Here is a 16,806-nt window from a genome sequence, read left to right on the forward strand (position 1 = left end):
GCTGTGCACAGGCTGCAGGTACTGCACAGACCGGGGATGACTTGGGGTGTGTTTGGATTTGTTGGAGGGGTAGAGGGCAAAGGAACATTTCATACTGCTTACCATCATTTTTTTTATATCTGGAAAAAAGTTGAGCATGTCCCTTATCTTGGATTGGCGATTGATTCCCTATGTTTACTATTGGCACCAAGCCATGTGCACCCTTCATGGTGAAAATTTTGGTGGAAATGTGTGAAATGCTAAAAGACAAAATGGATACCGTCAACTCACAAACCGAGTGACTGACCAGCAACAGGGCCCACGTGAACAAAGCGATCTTGGCGCTAAGATGATAGTAACTCCCATACTTTATCATAGGCTTACAATAGTCGTAGCGCTGAAATCGCTTTGTGCAAGTGGGCCCAGATCGTGCAGACCTGAATTTGTTACCTTCAATGAGTTTGGAGCCACACACTTTTTGTAAACCAACTATAAAGTGAAAAAAATCTCTTCCTATAAGCTTACATGGTTCATATGGGTGAATTACAACAGACAAATTACAACCTGTTTATGATCATGAAAGAGAAGACTCAATATTTGCCTTTTCTTTGAGTCCTTTTCCAAAGTTTTGTTGTACAATGTCGAGATAAGCTATCAGGATGAACCAGGAAATCAGGGCAATAGCTCCTGAAACAAGAAACAGACAGTGAGAGATCGTCGTCTTCGTCATCATCATCATCATCATCGTCGTCGTCGTCGTCGTCGTCATCATCATCATCATCGTCGTCGTCGTCTTCGTCATCGTCATCATCATCAGTAATCATCTATCAATTCCTTATTACTGTAGACAGTGGCTGACTGACACTCGTTCAATTACATAAACCCAAATTTGTAATGAATGAGGTAAACTATTATTATTAACACATTATCATATCTTCTTAATTCAGTTGCTACTTTTACTAATATACATATTTATAATTAATGTAAAGCTTAGCACTATGTTATATTCCCGGAAATATGTTTCTCAACAGTTTGACGAGTCACCATAAGAGGTCTTCCCAGTCTTTCACCAAACAATAACGTACAATATTAATGCTGCTTCCGAGACCACTGCCAACTACGGTGAGAGTGCGAGTTACCTGCAGCAAGGCGGGTCCCCACGATGGTGATGCTGTAAGAATCAGGGTCATCCGTCAAGTGTGCGTACATCTGAGGGGAAATTGATAAGAACTACAATCAGCAGTAGCAGCAGTAACTATCTTCAACATACCACCATCACCACCATCATCATCGTTAATAACTGCTAATCACATCACCATTTATCACTGCATCGTTATCGTATTATGTGGCTCATTAACACTAATCCTATTGTTTCAACCAAAATTTGCAGTGGTTCAGATAAAATTATTCAAATGACAAAGGCTTTCCCAAGCATATCTTCATAAGGATTTTTGACAATAAATATATCACAAGAACAAATAATCACTGATTACTTCATTCATATGGCATATATACTGGTTCTTATGTATCACCAGTCTCATATTACAATATACTATCTATACATCACTAAGCAATATACCAGTCTACCTTTACAACGACACATATCAGTAATGTCAACACCACAAACATTGCCTTCATAATTTATACAGGGCGGCGGTGAGGCAACAACAACGAAGTAACCTGAAATATTTAATGTAGTAATTTTATATATTCATTACTCACTATAATAAGTTTATACACGTAGTAAGCAGGCTTGGCAACACCGGCCCAAGCAAACACCCAGCTGCACCTCTTCAGTTCTCTGCGAAGCTAGGATGGAGAAGAAACACAACTTCCTTACAGTGTAACTCACATAACAACTGTAAAGTCGATTTACCTTCACCTAAGATTCATGTAAATAACACACAGTGTTGTGTTGTATATCTACAGTGATAAAGAAACTGCGTCAAATAACATGTTTATCTCATTGAACTGTTCCTCGTCTGCTTCAAATATTTAGTGACATCTGTAAGTTCATAATCTCTCTCTTTAGCTGATCTGATTTATTCTAACTCGAATGCTACGAGGACATATGTCATTTGTTGTAGGGAATGTATTCGTCGGCGACATTGTGTCTTACTTTGTAAATTTCTTGCGGTAATTTTGACAAGGTACCTGCTACATTTTGTGAACCGGGTCTGTAAACAACGCCGTAAAGATGTAGTGTCAAAACCCATCGCTCAGTACTTGCTGGTGGTTTATGAGGAATGAAAATAATGACCTCCAATGGCTTGTGGTCAGTTTCAAGCTCGACCATTATTGTACATTTGAACTCACATCCCCAAACTACTGCTCATGCTTCTCACTCGGTTTGAGAATATATTTTATCCACATCTATGAGTTTTCTCTACTCGCATATGCTACTTGGTAAAGCTTCCAGCCTCTACCTGTTTCTGAATTAGGATGGCTTCAAACTGGACTCGCAATATACAATATTCTTGTCACAGCGTCGTTTTTGTAGTACACCATAACTAGTCATTTACCTGAATCGAGTTTTGCTGTTGCTTTCCCCAGTGCTATTCTCTATTTGAACGAGTAAGTCGTCTCATCGGTTCTGTCTTCTCATCGGTTCTGATATAGTTGCCAGATCAGGAATGAACCTAACAAACGTGTACAAGACCTAAGAAACTTCTAACTTTAGGTGGTGTTGTAAGTTCTTTGACATTTACCATGACGTGAATATTGCTTTCTTCTGCTGTAATGCCATGTTTTGGAAGACGTGTGCCCCGTTAAGACTAGCTTGTCCATGCCAAACTTTTATTTTGACTTGTCTTGTGTCCACTCTGCTTTCTGGATCATGTTCAATACAACTAATTTCTGGAGCAGAGGAAATCCCGAACATAAGACTTTTGTTATGGGATAGTCCTTTGTGAGCTGAGAAGGTAATGATAACATGTGACTCAGGATCAAGGTTGATTTGGTGAATCTTGTAGCACCATTCATGTCATGAGTAATATCTTCAACTGTTGGTATGGGTTGGCTTTTACGAATACCCGCTCTGTTAACCCTTTTCATGCCCATGCATATCCTTATATCATTCCCTAGTTTGGGAGTGAAAGTCATGGAGTAGGTCCTATGACAGTTTCAATTACATCAACTTGTTCAAGTTCTTTACGTTTCTCGTCAACTTTTTTCTGACACTTAATGGTAATTGTCTCAATGATTGAGATTGATGACGGTTCTGCAGTTGTGCTTCAGCACATGAAGTTCCTTTAATCTGCAACGGATCTTTTGACCCATAAGAAAATACGTTTCTATCAGTAGGATGCAATTCTACTCCCTCCGCTTTCAGTATTTCCCATACGTCAGTGTTTTCTCGAATCTACGGTAAGTTCAGCCTAATTATTTCTCATATCCACTGTTATTGCAAGTCCTTGTTGTCATCTGATACTGTGAGAGTGCAATCCCTGTCATTATCAGAAAATAATACCCGAATCCAAGTATTCATTCGTGCTATGTTTTCTAGCTAATCCAACAAAATTCAGTCCAGATTTCCTCTTGTCTCTGGATGTAAACAAGTGAGAATTACTACCCTTTCCGGTGCCATGATACTTCCATTTCTGTAACTTTCTCATGAAATTCCCTCGCCAGTGCTTCAGTTGATGCGAAATTGTTTGGTTTGAACGGTAAGCTCGAGTGAGATACCCCACCTTTCCAACATCTCAGACATGATTTGTCTTTGGTGACTTAACAGTTATTTCACAATTGTCCACAGAATCCACATCTAAAGCAATTTAAGTTATTACTTCTGTTCATCCTCCCGTCATTCTATGATTTATTTGACATAGGAAAGACCTGATTGACAGATAGTAAGGGACTGCATTCCATCTCGGTAGCAGGAAACTTCCATTCTCATAATTCTAGCAATCTCTACGACTTTGTTAAACGTTAAAATGTCTTCACGTAAAATTCATCTCCTCATCCAGGTAGGTTTACATTTATCTTCTATTTGATCCCAACATTTTCATCTTAGTCATTGATGTACTCATATGTTATCCCAAGTTGTCCTAAACGAGAAGCATAGTAATTTTCCTCGTTTTGGGGCATTTGAAATCTGTGTCTTTCAAAAGCATCGTTTTTTTAGGTTGGACATGAGAATCCAACCTTTCCAAAGAAGTTTTGAAATCTCTGCACTTATTATCCAATTTATTGAAAAGCTTCTGCAGTCCCAGGCCAACTAAGTGTAAAAGCACAGCACATAAATATTTGTCGTTCTCAACACCAAGTGCATCCACAGAGATTTCATACTCCTAATTCCATACAGTCCAGTTCTTGGACAGTCCCCTGGCGTCTTTACCCACGTCAAACTGTGGTACCAGAGGCAAACCCAAGAGTTCAGTACTGGTTACTAAGCACAATGTTAACCACACGACTGGTAACCATAGTAACCATGCCTACCATGTTTTCAGTGTGGGTTTTGAAATCATGATACCTGCTGGCATAAAACAAGAGAGTATTTCAAGAGTGGCAAGGTTTGCCGTCTCAGGGACGTGGTGGCCAAGCATCATGACAGAATGGGCCGCAATTCCAGTCAACCCAACATAAAACGGGAAGTAGTAAGTGTTTCTTCAAGAAGTCATCAAATATGAAGTAACATTTTGATCAACGACCTGCACAAGGAGGACACGTTGTGGAGAGGAAATGTAGCAGAGCCCACAGCTCCCAAGTCCTATGTAGTTGTGCTGGAAGATGGTAAGGTTTGTGAGAGATCATTTGCGTTTCCAAGCTGAGACGTCACAGGAGTCTTTGTGATTTGAACATGGCACCACACGTTCTCAGTTCAGGTTCCTGAAATACCGTGTTAACAAGCAGCTCTGATACCAGAATTGTTAGAAGCAAAGACAGCTTCTCCAATGTCACAACCACTCTAGGTAACACTCCATTGAGACGATCAACAAGAGATAGTCGACCACATGAAAGACTGATTGATAGCCTGTGACTTGTGAATCATTGGAGAAGTTTCAGCTAAATTATTTTATTATACTACTAGTATAATGATGGAACATACAAATGAAGGAAGGATGAGTGTGATGTATTTGCTATGCAGATGTCTAGGGGAGGTAACTCTGTTTGCTTCACGTGCAATGCACGAAGTATTGCATGAGCCTGTTGGCGATCAGCCATATTGAACGTCGTTCAAGATTGTAACCATTCTTGAATAATTATATGAACCTAACAAAGACTTTTTCATACGACAAATGCATCTGCAGTGCTTCTATGATAGTGTGACATGTGTTATAAATTATTCATCTTGTTGGTACTGTGGTCACCCTTGCCAAGCTATGACCTCAGAAATTGGTACTGAAAGTCCCAATGACTTACAAAAAGATAGGCCCAGGTAAACCCATTCTTTTACCTTCAAGTGGAACCATTGCAATAAAACTCAAGCTTAAATTATATGAAGCAAGACAAAACGTGAGACAGGCTTACTGATACCCCGACTTCGATTCAAACATGTTTCTTTGTTCAAAACATAAAAAAAGTTTTTTTCCCACAGGAAACCTGCTTATCAAAATCAAACTTTGCACTGCTCCTCTCCTACTGGTATAAAAACTGTACCCCTAATTGGAAAAGAAACAATGAAAAAGTTTTCCAGTTAGAGGTCGGACAAATATTTCAGTAATAAAATCTAAATTAAGAAATGACAAAAAGCTGTATGTATTCAGAAAATCCAAATATTAAAATCCATCTTCGCACTATATCTCTCCTAGAGGTGTTCACCAATTTTGAAAAGAAACTATGTTGTAGTTTTCAAGTCATAGATACCACAAACAAGTGTCCTCGGAAGCAGGAACGGGAGGACTTCCTTGGTATAACCATATACCCTGCCCTTTTAGGTCGGGGGAATATTAAACTATGGACTGATGAGAATCTCACACACAATGTTGTCCAAACCAGACTGGTCCCTGTCTCAGGAGAGATGTAGTTTTGTACTGGTATTGATCCAATAACTCATGATACATGGACATTCAGTACTAGTGTAACCTCCACTGATCTGAACAACATTTTAGTTATATCACGCTCTCAGTAAAATGTAGCCCAAGCTCATATAGGTCTTAAGACCTTTACCATTCTGGTCAAATGCAAAATAAATGTCTTCTCACATTGTACTTGGCTAGGATTTAAAAAAAATGTCCTCAGCTTGAACCCCACAAATACATTGTTCACTGGACATATCCTGGATGGTTTGAATAATAATGTGCTGGGGGAATACAGTACTTTTCGCTTTGCATATATATTGGCATATTGGACTGATGGCACAAGGTTCTTAAAGCATATTGTTCTTATCACATACAGTTCTACCCCTTCCCCATCGCCCCCTCCTGGCTGCACTGACAACTCATTACACGTGTTTGTAGATCAACACTCACCACACACCATCCCAGTACTGACCACATCAGTGAGTATGCTATCCCCAGGCCCAGATTGACCCCTTCCAGCATCGTGATGTCGGTACCCTCCTTCAATACTAGGATCATAAAGGATATCTAGAAATATAAACAAAAACATACATTCAATTTAATATTGAATAATTATCCTGTCTCACAGATTGCATTTTGTCTCTTCTTTCTAACAAAAAGTGTAAACTTTGCCCGCAAACGCGACTGTTCGCAACAAGAAAAAACCCAGTCCAAAATGGTGAAGACCAGTAACGTCTGCTATAGCAGACGTTAAAAGGCCGTGTGCACAGGCGAGGAACGGGTGAAGATGAGGTGCGTGATTAGGTAGGGGGAAGTGGCGGTTTGACTGCTTAACAGCTGGAGGAAATGCTAGAGTGGTCGTGGGTGGAGACGACCATACATCATGAGTGCCTGTGCCAAGGTGAGAAGACCGATAAGTTCCTGCCGCTGGTGCAGACTTTACACGACTAGTGTTTGGCACCAGTTTGGCACTGGTGGGAAAAGAATGTGGTTGTTGGCTGTAAGGAAGACCCGATGAAAATCAGACACTGAGATGGATCAAGTCAGACCTTGCCTTGTTGACTAGCTAACCCAGGCAGAGGAGACGGCATCAGGTGAAGAACAGCTGATGTAGAAGTACATCCCGCTTGGCATGGTTCTGCATTCAGTCTACCAGGTGGAGATAGGAGACGACAGGATTCATGATTTTGGTAAAAAGTACTTGGACCATCAGGGTCAGGGGAATGGTGGATGACAAGTGGCGATGACGCCAGTGGCAGTGGTTCTGTTATGAGCAGCCGATACCCCTCTTCTGGGTCAGTTGTGGCATACGGGTCGCTCAGTATGGTCCAGTGGGGCAAAGTCTTCTGTAATCTTCTGGTGGTGGTCACACGAAAGACAATACTTGGGGGGGGGCTGGAAACCTGGGAATGCTGTCCATGGTTTCAGGCTCTCGTACAGGTTGGTCTAAACGGGATCTGTAATCAGTCCTAGTGGAGGCACGGAATGAGCTCTAGGAAGTGGGGATGACCTCAGCCTGAGGCATGATAGGAACAATTGTTTGGTAGTTAACTGTAACAATTGTTTTAACGACTTCGTTCTGCACATCATTGAAGAGTATGGGAGCAGATCACAGCTGCTTCAAAATTTGAAGAGTGCACTCTGAATCCATTGCCGACTGAGTGATGTATCCCCGACGTCAAAGTTATTCCTGCCGCTGGTGCAGACTGCACGTACATGTAGCACTCGCCATGAAAGGCACGAGCAAGTCGGGACTGACGAAATGTCGTGGGGTGTTCAAGAGCTGTAATCACACCAGAACCTAAATAATTAGCCTTTAACGTCTTTAAGTATGAAGCGGAGGCTTTACCACGAAACAACACAGGCGGTCTCATCAACTCATGGAGCCACAGTGATCGGACAGGGAAAGTATGACCAAGGAAGGTGGGCGCATTAAAGGACTCATTCTGGAAGTTGAGATGTGAAAGATTGAAAGGAGCTTACCAGAGGCGTCTTGTGGAGGAGCACGGCGCAAGGGATGATGGCGGACGCTCACTGCAGATCCGTGAAGAATGTGTCTGGCAACCATTCTCGTCGGGAATGGAAACAGCCTCTGGATAGAGTAGCTGATAGAACCTTTGACGGTTATAAGTACCAAAAGAGGGAGAAGCCGATGATGTAATGTCCTTTGTGACAGAAAGTGATGTACGAGGTAGGACTATCTTTTCTACTGATATGTCAAAGGCGGCGATGGGTGAAACGTCAGACTGACATTGTCGAATGGTAGGTGGTATAAACAACCACTTCGGGCATGGTAGATTATAGACCCACTGCAAAATTGATGAACTGAATCATTGCGTAACTACCGTGTGTGTCTATGATACAACAACCACGAAGATCTAGCTGCAAAGAAACGTTGACAAACAGCATGGTAATCCAAGTTTAACCAGGAGCAAAACCACAAGTCTTGAAAACTCAGCGACTGAAGGTTGTGCCTTACGGGTGGACTGTGTTCGGGTGAGGTGTTTCAACGTGCAAACGGTTGCATTTGCGAGCACGTTTTCCGCCTTCTGTTCGTAGAAAAAAGACTAATTGCATTTTGTGAGATAGGATAAGTAAAGATCATGTAAGTATGTGCACCAAAAGTTAAAATACAATGCATCATCTAATTGTTGAACATTGTTGAAATGAACATTGAATCATGGTGTTTCAGATTTTGTCTAATCAAATTATGCCAATAGGGAGGGTCCTGAAAGGTATATGATATAGCTAAAACAACCACAAGAACCTTTATAATATGCTTTTACTGTTTCATAATCGTTCTAATATCTCGTAGACATCATATGTAACCGCATCTAACGACACAACAATGTCAGTCAGATTTTTGAATTTGCAAAACAGAAATTGCAAAAATAAAACAGAACCAGCTGTCCTCATGTTTAATTAAACAGACTGATGATCAACATTTCCACAGAGATGCTTTCGCATTTTACAATCCGGTGTGCGACAATTTTACTGACTATCGAATACGGAGACCTTTCACAACATCATACTGACTAAACCGAAAATATATTCACCACTGACTTTGACTAAGGCACCAAATTTTACTGACTACTGACCAACGACCACTCCCTATCAAGACCCTCATTTACGAGAAGATTATACAGTGTTACCTAAAGATTTAATCTTGGTCAAATCAGTGCAAGGTACATGTTAGTTAAAGCTCAGTCAAACATGAGATCGTATGAGAATGCCAACCCCACCCTCTCCTGAATCCTGAATACCATGTAATGTTTCTCTCATTGCTTAACCCTGACTTCTGAATATTATTTAAAACTAAAACACTTGCGATTTGAAGTTACGTTACTGAAAATATAAATTAAAATGTATAAAGGATTATTTTTGCGAACACCATTACTTTTTTTCAAATGTTAAATCTGTCTATCAAATACGATTTTACTTGCGTCCCGAATACCCTCTAAATAGATCCCCGAAACCAGGGTACTAAAAGGGGGTTGGCAGCCCCCCATATGTGTTCGTCAACAATAAACGCATTCTAATACTTGATGAAAAAACATTTTACCGACGCCTGACAGTCAAACTTTAAAAGACAGGAAAATGTGCCTGCCTGTTTGTAGAGCTCTGAAAAACAAACAGCAAGTGTAGTCAAAATTAACACCAGAAATTACATAAGTCATGCAAGTCACCACCAGTGATCGAATTAAAGAGGCAATGGGTTCATTTAGGTTTGCTCTTGTAGTATTTAAATCTTGAGACCCTCTCAACCTTGAACATTCAACATTAGGATAATGACAAAGACCCTTGCCATTGATGTGTAACTATCATGTCTGATTCAAATATTCCAAATACAAATTTACAGATTATTATTTTCGTTTATGGCTACGATCTGAAACCGAAGGCTGATACTTACGATGTAGGTGTGTGGAAGCTTCTACTGTGTTAAACCTCACAAAACCAAAAGCCTTTGCAACAAATTAGCCCAGTGCAATGTTTAGCGGGGTTAAGACGATTGCTATGATCATACGGGCCTGAAAATAAAACACAATTTTACTATAAAATTTACCAAAGGATGATGATCTAAACCAGTGATGATGTTCTAAACCAGCTATTTTGTCCTGAACTTACACTACACTTGGATAGGGTACAGTGGTTTCCACTGATGCTTCTGAACATGTTGTGTGATACCATTTGGGATGTTCTGCGGAAATGCGTCTGAGAAATGTCAGGTTCATGTTAATCATATAATGTTCAGAAGTGAAGTCAGGCTTTCTTGAGCCCATGAAACAATCTGTGTGTTATATATTTATAATTTAAGATACACGTTGAGCAAAATGAAAACCCATTAAAACTACACGACTGCATTTCAGAACTATATTGCTTGTACAAAGCACAAGTGATTACTGCATATTCGATAAATGTCATGGGGAAACTTCACAGTCATTGTGGGGGGCACGGGTAGCCCCGTCGTCTAAAGCGCCGCGATTCGCAGTGTAGAGTCACGTCCCTTGGGCACGCCAGAAACCTATGATTGTGGGTTCGATTCCCGGTTTGCCACAATTATGTTTCTAGGTTTGTCAGCACCATACCCGTGGGTTTCACCGAAATGGTAAACGTCTGAGACCTGCATCACTTCGCGCTTTCCTCCCACATTAAGCTGACACGCCGTGATATAACTGGAATACTGTTAAAAGCGGCGTTAAACCCAACTCACTCACTCACAGTCATCGTGATGACTAACACATGTTAAATCGGTTAAAAGCATTATTCTTAGTGTTTCTACAAAACAAACATGAAGTGAACCTTGCATGCTTTTGTTGCATTGTTGACAAAAAAAACAAAAAACATGGAGGTGGTCCAGGGGACCCCCCATAATTAATTTTAAGGACCCTTGCAGGTAATTTAAGGGTCTTATAAAGTAATGAAATGGTTCAGTGTACTGTACGTTTACATAATTACTTCAGAGTCTGGACAGAATTAATGATCATGTGTACATGGGTCGTGATGGGCGGATGAAATGCACGTAACAGACACAGTAACTGCTCTTGATGCACTGAAGGTACAGTGAATATTATTGGGCGTCCCGCGGGACACAGTGTCTCTTTTTTTCTGCGTACATTCTCTACATTTGCGCGGACTGGACAGAAAACACCACTATCATGATGCCACAATGTGATAATAAAGTTAGAGTTATTGAAGTGACAAATCGCAAACTCTGTGTTGCCTCTCAAATTTGCAATACACTCTCTTACATGATTTCTACCATGTAATTTGCCCAATTGTTTAGTCATACATACTTTGAATGTTGTTTGAACTGCAAAGATGCATTATATAACTTCAAATTCTTGATATGACTATTTGAAAGTGCCTACCAAACACGAGTGTGAATGAGGAACGTTCTATAAATATCAATCAACTGTTTCATCGACTGATTGACTAGAATTGAGTATGTACCAAAGTCAAGGAAGAGCTATTTCACAAGCACTGATTGTGACATCGTTCCTAGTTGGCATAATACCTTAAAAATGTAATACTTAAATGAAGCAAAACAAATAGTTCCAAGACATGTTTGTTTGTTGTTTAACACAACACTCAGAAGTATTCCAGATGTCACACTCCGGCGCAGTGGTGACTTAGCATAACACCACTGCCACAGGCTAATTTGCATATCACGTGACCGGACTTTTCTCTTGTTTGTAAACAAACGCGCTTTTTCAGAAATCAGTATAAATCGGACTAATGCAAGTTGTTGGGGGCGCTTTACATATTGTTTTGCATAATTATATAGATATATGCTACTGCAACTGCGACAGTGAGTTGCATGACAATATATATTTATACATCAAAGTGACCGTATCACTAGCTCTCCGTTGGGATTCGATGACAGCACGTGGAGCCGTACAACCAATTTAAACAAAGTATAAATACGCTAAAACAAGTAGATGTTCACGTTTTAGGATTCTTTCTTAATGAACCGTAACCATTCTTTGACATTTGTTTATGTGTAGACTTGTCAAACATGAAACGGATGAAAAGCATATGCAATATCTTGAATGGACTGTGAACGATGTGACGAATCGTCACATGGCGCTGGCCTGTGGCAGATGTACTATGCTGGCTGGCTGCCGGCCGCATGGAACTCTGGGTAGGAGAATGTTCCAGATGTATGACGGTAGTTCGTAAATAATCGCTTCTGGACAAAACAATTCACTCAGAAGACAGTATTGATCTTCGATGACATGCATCAACCAAGTCACTACGTCTGACCATGCGATCCCTTTAGTTTCCTGTCAAGTCAAGCATGGGTTGCTGAAGATCAATTCTATAACAAAGCCCTCTCAGATACAAAATACAGATGTTAGTGCTAAAATAAACATCCGGCACCTTACTCGGAAATGGCATTCACTTGTTCTTGTACCGGTAAATCAACCAACCTATGCAAATAAAATGTAAGATTATTCACCCACACAAATGCATTCTTATTTCGACCTTCCAAGCTAATGAGTAAAGCCCAAATATGTCAAAAATAAAACATAAAAGTGTAGATTTACCAGTTTGACGGTTGTTCTCCCTTCTTCATTAACACCATACTCTAACACACAGTACATGGTGACAACAAACATGACCGCCATCAGTGCGTATATCTCGTAGACCCGCTCACGAAACGAACCATGGAGAACGTAGATGATGCAGAAAGCTGAAAATGAAAACAAAATTTGGGGATTTTTGGTCATGACACAGAATTTTCATTTATGTTCTGGTTTTCGGATTTGCAGGTTAGTGGAAAAAATACATCTAAAAGACGTTTCAGATGATACTTGACTTTCCCAAAAGTTATCTGAATCTGTTGCTATTTGTGCCGTGGTATGTATAGCCTCACCTTTCTTTTTACTTTCTTTGCAACATATTTAAAGATTGTTACAGGAAAATGCATGCAGGGGAAAATTAGCACACAAATATGCAAATCCGACTTTTATCGGTACTTTTCTCAGTCTCTACAAGTAGGCTGGTATTAAAAGAGCATTTGCGAATTTCGACACTAAGAAAGCTTTGGTTACCACGGCTACAGGGAGAGAATATCTTTTTCAGAGAAGATTGTTTTCAGAAGTAGCATTCTCATTTCCGTTGTATATGATGCCTTAGCCAGTTCAAAAAAATGAATCCTTTGTCTATTAAAAACTGTAATTATTTTCTTCATTATTGTACCACCCCAACGGTAAATGCGTAACCATGATGATAATGATATAATAATTTGCACATTAATAATGCAACAAATCCACACCCTTAAGCATGATGAAAGCGCTACATTATTGTCCCCGGTCAGTAGATCACTGTGCATTCGACTTAATTCTCAGCTTCCTTGGGTTCATACAACTAGCTGCCTGTGGCGCTAGAAAGTCAACTGTCAAACTGCCATCTCAACCTACCAGTTACCCATTCACTGCTGGGTGAACAGAGGCACATTTGTAATGAAAATGCTTCCACTTTATCACTTCACGCACTACTTATAAAAACGGGGCGGTCGGGTAGCCTAGTGGTTAAAGCGTTCGCTCGTCACGCCGAAGACCCGGGTTCGATTCCGGACATGGGTACAATGTGTGAAGCCCATTTCTGGTGACCCCCGCCGTGATATTGCTGGACTATTGCTAAAAGCGGCGTAAAACCATACTCACTCACTCACTCACTTATAAAAACAAATATGAATTAAATAACTTATGGGTCAACAGCAAATACACAATGATTTTCAGGAAGCATATTTGAAAGTATTTTTTTCAGTCAGAGGTAATTATTGTGATTTGAAACCTCTGGTTTACAAAACAGAATTGAGGCTTTTTTTAATTCATGGAAGAATGTTTATTACCAGCATTGACAAGTAGAAGTATAGCGAAGGTGAAATCTGATGACCCCGGGTCAGTTTTGATGACCACTACCAGCCTGTAGATGGTCAGTCCAACCGCCACCAAGATGCTGATAGTCGACAGAAGCAGAAAGATCCATTCTTTTAGTTCCAGGCGTCCACGTGTCAGTATCTAATATCAGAAAAAAGGAAATACCGGTAATTCGGTAGTTCCTCTGTCGTTAAACACAAGCATAGATATATTGCCTCAATTGAAGTGTGAAGCTTTATAAGACACAGCCAGAAATACCGATTCTTTTTTATGCAAGACTGCAATTGTCTTAATCTAAAATCAGAAAAACACAGGCAGAGATACAGCGTTTAAGAAAAAGGTGTGTGTGTGTGTGTGTGTGTGTGTGTGTGTGTGTGTGTGTGTGTGTGTGTGTGTGCAGACCTTTCATAGAGCATGCCAGATGAAAACAAATCACAATTGTGTTTGGTTGACCTGTTTAAAAAGTTTGGAACAAGTCACTTGCTTGATAACGGCGCAGTACCTACACCGCAGTGTCTGCCAATAGAACTACGTAACATGTTTATCATGCCATCTTCTAAATGAAACATATAGAAGAAAAAATACTTTTTGCTGAAATTTTATCCCCAAATGGTCAAGTTACATATTCTCACATGTAATAAAAATATGCTTCAAGCAGGTGGGAATGGAACCCCTGAATCCCTCCTGGAACCATAAATGTGCATTTTGTACTACCCAGGAAACAACATACAAACTTAGCATTTTCGTAACTGGATATAATAGAAGTACAGATTTTCTTCATAGGAAAATGTGTTCCATGTGTTTAACATCTTTGTGTACTGTATGAGGCCCATTATACAGAAATAAACACTTCAGAATATTTTTTTTAAGGAGAAGACCTAAAAGCTACAAAAATTCTTTTGCAAAGCCTTTTTCGTGAGAAGAAACATACTTTTTGAATGGAAATATACAATTGTTGAAAGATTGAAACTGAATGTTAATTTAACTACAATAAATGATATTTCACAATTGTAGCTGTTCGTCATTTATTTGTTAAAAATCACAAGGATAATTACATTATTTTCAGTTCAAAAATATTTCACCTCCTGAGTCCAGGCTAAAAATGTTTAACTGAACCCTTCCTTGTTGTTGTTTAATGTCTCACTCGGCAATGTTTCAGCTAAAATGAGGCCGTCTATAAATAATCTTGCAACAAGCATAGTCGCCTTTTACGGCAACATGGATTCCTGAAGGCCTATTCTAATCCGGATCTTCACGGGTCGTGCAGTAGAGGAAATACGGTATGGGCTCCTGTTCTGATGTGTTATCGGAAGTATTTGCTGTGGATAGATATGTATGCTATCGATGTATTCCTAAGCACGATGTTTTGTGTGTGAAAAGCCTAATTTAAAAGAGATTTCAGTGGGAATAAAGGATGCCTCTTTTTAACCAATCAAAATCAAGCATTCTTCAATATCATTGAAGAATACACAACAAACGTATAATCAACAACCCTGACTACTACTACTACTACTACTACTACTACTACTATTACTACTACTACTACTACTACTACTACTACGTCAAGAACTACGCTGATTCAGGCACAGGTAGGCATAAAGCAACAATAACGGTAATAATGCGAACCGATGTATCACAGAAAGCAAACAATAGTCGAATTGTGTACTTAACATAAGATACGAGATAAAACTGAAGCATCGCACACTTGTACTTTGACTGACCCGTATTGTTTGCGAAAGTCTGTGTTGATGATCCGACATGCCCAGAGATAACTTTCACAGATATGTTTTGCTATCTGACACACTCCACAGTTTACCAACGAATTTGTGAGAGCCTACAAATTACTTTTACGCAATGTCAGTCACAACATGATAAATGACAGTATTTGTTATATCCAGATGGTGTCTGATCATATTCCAAAGGGGGCGGTCGGGTAGCCTAGTGGTTAAAGCGTTGGCTCATCACGCCGAAGACCCGGGTTCGATTCCCGACATGGGTACAATGTGTGAAGCCCATTTCTGGTGTCCCCCGCCGTGATATTGCTGGAATATTGCTAAAAGCGGCGTAAAACCATACTCACTCACTCACTCATATTCCAAAACTTGTTTATCTAAAAAAATATAATCATAGAAAAAGGTTCATTAAAGATTCAATGACAGACTTCTTGTCTTGGAACCAATTTCCAAACCATTGATGAAAGAGAGAAGGGATCACACCCATTTTGATCAGTTACTGATGATTATTTATGTTTGTGTGTTGTTTAACGCTGCACTTAGCAATATTCAAGCTATATGACGGCGGTTAATAAATAATCGAGTCGGAACCAGACAATCAAGGTGATTGACATCGTGAGCATCGATCCACGCAATTGGGAAACGATGACATGTATCAACCAAGTCAGTGAGCCTGACCACCCGATCCCGTTAGGCGCCTTTTACGACAAGCATAGTCACCTTTTACGGCAAGCATGGGTTGCTGAAGGCCTATTCTGATGATGCATACTCTCCTGTTTACCTTGCCAATTGGGGTAGATGCTGTGGTTTTCGGGTCCTTGATACGAAACTGAGTGTAAGGTGTCCCAAGCTGATCAGTCTCCATGTTGTCATGTGACTCTATTGAACGTGTCACGAGACATTAAATCTGTCATACACTCTCGTGTTTATCTGTCGATGCCCTGACCTTTACTCTCATATCAATCAGGAAGTTGGTATACAGATTTCACAATATATCTTTTGATTTCGCGATAGTTTTTTTCACAAACATCGAAAGTGCGTCATTCTCTCCTCTCGTCAACAAATGACCTTCAATGGACTTTTCGAAATGTATCACAAGGAAGACTTACCAAACAATACACGTATCTTGGACGATTTTTTTAAAATCCGACAATTCTTCTTAGAATTACATCTTTTGCCTATGAGTGAGTGAGTGAGTAAGTTGGGTTTCACACAAAGCACACAAAGCATACTTCTACATTCTTTTAT

The 16,806-nt window shown here is 40.0% G+C and overlaps 1 pseudogene; it reads right to left on the minus strand.

Annotated features, from left to right (window-relative positions):
• Positions 1-553: 553 nt before the first annotated feature.
• Positions 554-16,423, minus strand: LOC139445473 (uncharacterized; annotated as a pseudogene).
• Positions 16,424-16,806: the final 383 nt, after the last annotated feature.

The sequence above is a fragment of the Haliotis cracherodii genome, unplaced genomic scaffold, assembly GCF_022045235.1.
Source record: "Haliotis cracherodii isolate W230 unplaced genomic scaffold, xgHalCrac1.p SCAF_6, whole genome shotgun sequence".
In the NCBI taxonomy this organism is placed as follows: Eukaryota; Metazoa; Mollusca; class Gastropoda; order Lepetellida; family Haliotidae; genus Haliotis; species Haliotis cracherodii.